Here is a 4,553-nt window from a genome sequence, read left to right as displayed (position 1 = left end):
TGTTGACAGGACTAGGCAAGGCACAAAGCCTTTCGCAGTGCAGTCATCAAGGGTACACGATGGGCCTTCGGCTCTGAAAGCCCATATCGATGATGTTTCGTTGAATGGTTCGTAGGCTGACACTTGTTGATGGCGCAGCACTGAAATCTGCAGGAATTTGCGGAAGGGTTACACTTCTGTCAACTTGTACTATTCTCTTCAGTCGTCGTTGGTCCCTTTCTTGCAGGATCATTTTCCGGCCACAGTGATGTCAGGGATTTGATGTTTGTTGTATCGACGGACCCAACCAACCAACCAACAAACCAACCATCTCGCGCACTAGCGCCCTGACCGTGACATCGCTGGCCACAGTTCCTGTCGCGGCCGTCGGCGTCTCAGGGCGTTACCGCCGACGGAAGAGATCGCGCCATGGCTGGAGTTTATAGCGGAGTCACTGCAGTGTGATATTTGCTATTGTATTCGACTAGGCTCAGTACACGGATTACTCTTGGATATCACTTGGACTTGTATTACTGGTGCAGGTTTCGTCAGAAATAAAGGTAAGTTATCTCTTCATTCTAGCTGGCGCAATTCCTGTCATTAATTATTTTTCGGCCAACAGACACAGCTACATCCTGGTCACTACCCACGCTTTATTCAATTTATTGTTTTACATATGTGTTGCCGAATGCAGCTCTGTACGTGTGTCTGTATTTAATACGCATGCCTGTACCAGTTTCTTTGTCGGTCCACTGTATAATGAAATTATAGAGATTTAGAAGCCAGATTTTAAAGTGCAAAACAATTGCAGGAACATTTTAGAATATAATGTTAATGTATTGGTTATGGAAAGCTGATTGAAACTGAATGAACTTCAGAAATTTTGAAAATTGAGGACATCGATCCATGATACGGTAACAGCACGAGAGGTTGGTAAGAATTTCAAAACAAACTTCGGGGAACGATTGACTCTCCTAACAGAATACAAGACGAGGTGGGAGATTTAAGATGTGATACACTGAAGGCAACACAGGAACAGTTAGGCAAAAATGACTTTATAAATCCTTGTGTAACACAGGAGATATTGAGTTTAATTTAAGAAAAAGGAGAATCTAAGAATGCAGCAAATGGACAAAGCGAAATGGAATACAGACGTTTGAAAAACGAAGTGTACAGGAGACTCAAAATTTAAAAACAGTAAATGCTATGGCGGCTCGTTTCGTTCCCTACATACGAAAGTTGACTCACGCCAAGACAGTTGACTCACCCTTAGTGATTCTCTTCAGCAGCACACGTCTGACCTGACACGCCGTATAATGCAGTGAGTGACTAGAGCAGCTGTAATAAAAACAATGCTATATATGTCGACAGAGTGCAAAAGTGTTTCTAAGTATCAGGTCTGGCAAGTTAGCAAATCTGAGAAAGTAATAGAATGAAACCTCTTGTGCTTTGACAATTTTAAGTACAGGTTTGCGCCACCTAGTTCAGACTACTCTTAGAGTGGAAAGTTTAATGTTTCAACCAGGAACTGATACAGAAAATACATACGGAATTTTAATTGTTAGAGTGCCTGCGCAATACTTTGCAAATGTTCACTCTAATCTAAGAAACATTTCAGTTACGTACGCACAACGCCACAAGGAGTTTTATTAATCGAAATAGTCATTGTGCATAGAGGAAATACCCTGAATCGGCATAATATCCATTTACTTTCATTACTTAACGCTTTCTGATAATCCAGAATCTTTTAAATGCCACAGTTACACAAAATTAAAACAATTTTGTAGAACTCAGTGCAACCACATCTGAACGCTACGAAGGCTAGGTATCCACTTCTCCTCAGTCACGCGCCATGTCTCACTTCTAGTTCTAAGGAGCGCGAAATCTCTCACTGCCTGAATTCCAAGGCTGTCGATCCTCTTCGATCTACACTACTGGCCATTAAAATTGCTACACCACGATTGTGACGTGCTACAGACGCGAAATTTAACCAACAGGAAGGAGATGCTGTAATAGGCAAATGATTAGCTTTTCAGAGCATTCACACAAGGTTGGCGCCGGTGGCGACACCTACAACGTGCTGATATGAAGCAATTTTTCAACCGATTTGTCATACACAAACAGCAGATGACCGGCGTTGCCTACTGAAAGGTTGTTGTGATGCCTCGTGTAAGGATGAGAAATGCGTACCGTCACGTTTCCGACTTTGATAAAGATCGGATTTTAGCCTATTGCGATTGCGGTTTATCGTATCGCGACATTGCTGCTCGCGTTGGTCGAGATCCAATGACTGTTAGCAGAATATGGAATCGGTGGGTACAGGAGGGTAATACGGTACGCCGTGCTGGATCCCAACGGCCTCTTAGAACTAGCAGTCGCGATGACAGTCATCTTATCCGCATGGCTGTAACGGATCGTGCAGCCACGTCTCGATCCCTGATTCAACAGATGGGGACGTTTGCAAGACAACAACCATCTGCACGAACAGTTCGACGACGTTTGCAGCAGCATGGTCTATCAGCTCGGAGACCAAGGCTGCGGTTACCCTTGACGCTGTATCACAGACAGGAGCGCCAGCGATGGTGTACTCAACGACGAACCTGGGTGCACGAATGGCAAAACGTCATTTTTTCGGATGAATCCAGGTTCTGTTTACAGCATCATGATGGTCACATCCGTGTTTGGCGACATCGCGGTGAACGCACATTGGAAGCGACTATTCGACATCGCCATACCAGCGTATCATCGGGCGTGATGGAATGGGGTGCCATTGGTTACACGTCTCGGTCACCTCTTGTTCGCATTGACCGCACTTTGAACAGTAGACGTTACATTTCAGATGTGTTACGACCCGTGGCTCTACCCTACATTCGATCCCTGCGAAAACCTACATTACAGCAGGATAATGCACGACCACATGTTGCAGGTCCTGTACGGGCCTTTCTGGATACAGAAAATGTTCGACCAATTGAAAACGTCTGGTCAATGGTGGCCGAGCAACTGTCTCGTCAAAATACGCCAGTCACTATTCTTGATGAACTGTGGTATATTGTTGAAGCTGCATGGGCTGGTGTACCTGTACACGCCATTCATGCTCTGCTTGAATCAATGCCCAGGCGTATCAAGGCCGTTGTTACGGCCAGAGGTGGTTGTTCTTGGTACTGATTTCTCAGGATCTATGCACCTAAATTGCGTGAAAATGTAATCACATGTCAGTTCTAGTATAATATATTTGTATAATGAATACCCGTTTATCATCTGCATTTCTTCTTGGTGTAGCAATTTTAATGGCCAGTAGTGTAGTTGCTCATAATGTCGCGTTTCCTACCTTGAACCTATGTCATTCCGAAGTTACTTTAAAAAGAATTTGTTAAATAATAAGTTCCAGAAAAAGTAACAAAAGTAAATTAATTTCTCATTAATATCTGAGGGACTGAACTAAGTATTTTGATCACAAATCCCACTAAATAAGCTTCTTCACAAGTCAGAGCTTCGCCTACGTAACTGACTCAAAATAAAAATATATCCATGTTCTCTCGATCTGAAGCACTTAGTTACAATTCCAAAGATTCCAAAGTCACATACATATCATATTTATTCTCTCACACCCTCAAACACTTATTTGAAATAGGCAAATAGGCAGTATTTGACAAAATACAATGGATCTAAGCACTATGGGACATCTGAGGTCATCAATCCCCTAGACTTAGTACTACTTAACTACCCCAAGGACATCACACACAACCCTGCTCGAGGCGGGATTAGAACCTGCGACCGTAGCTGCAGAGCGGTTCCGGACTGTAGAGCCTAGAACTGCTCTGCTACAAAGGCCGGCTATTAAAATATAAAATTATTACATAATTTATTTCCAAAAGAAGTGTTATGAGAGGCTAAATATATCATCAGACTTCTTCACTAAGATTTAACTAACTCTTCTGAACTTCTCAGGGAAACTCTAAATTTTGCGATTTGTTCGATTTTGTTGTATCTCGTAAAGGACTGGGGCAACGGCCTTGCCGCAGTGGATACACCGGTTCCCGTAAGGTCACCGCAGTTAAGCGCTGTTGGGCGTGGCTGGTACTTGGATGGGTGACCATCAGGGGCGCCATGCGCTGTCGCCATTTTTCGGGGTGTTCGCAGCCTCGTGATACCAATTGAGGAGCTACTCAACCGAATAGTATCGGCTCCGGTCACAGAAAACCGTCATAACGACCGGGAGAGCAGTGTGCTGACCACACGCCCCTCCTATCCGCATCCTCAGCTGAGGATGACACGGCAGTCGGATGATCCCGATGGGCCATTTGTGGCCTGAAGACGGAGTTCTTTTTTTTAAAGGACTGTAGACATGAGTTTCTAATTGACATGGTCGAAAGCTATTAGCATAACGAAACATTGAAAAACGTTTCATCCTATTTCGTGTAGCGATAATATTTGATTTAATTTATAAAAATGCACATAATACTGCGCCGCTTGTAAGGTAGTGACAATTCTCGGCTAAAACTGGTAGCTGACACACTCAAGAGTCGCCAGTCCCGTTGAATGTAATAAACACTATATGCAGGTAGCTGGCTATC

At 43.8% G+C, this 4,553-nt stretch overlaps 1 pseudogene; it reads left to right on the top strand.

Annotated features, from left to right (window-relative positions):
• The first annotated feature begins 3,982 nt into the window (after window positions 1-3,982).
• LOC124799488 lies at window positions 3,983-4,100 on the top strand (annotated as a pseudogene).
• The last annotated feature ends 453 nt before the right edge of the window (window positions 4,101-4,553 follow it).

The sequence above is a fragment of the Schistocerca piceifrons genome, chromosome 5, assembly GCF_021461385.2.
Source record: "Schistocerca piceifrons isolate TAMUIC-IGC-003096 chromosome 5, iqSchPice1.1, whole genome shotgun sequence".
In the NCBI taxonomy this organism is placed as follows: Eukaryota; Metazoa; Arthropoda; class Insecta; order Orthoptera; family Acrididae; genus Schistocerca; species Schistocerca piceifrons.
This window is presented reverse-complemented; position numbering and strand designations above follow the sequence as displayed.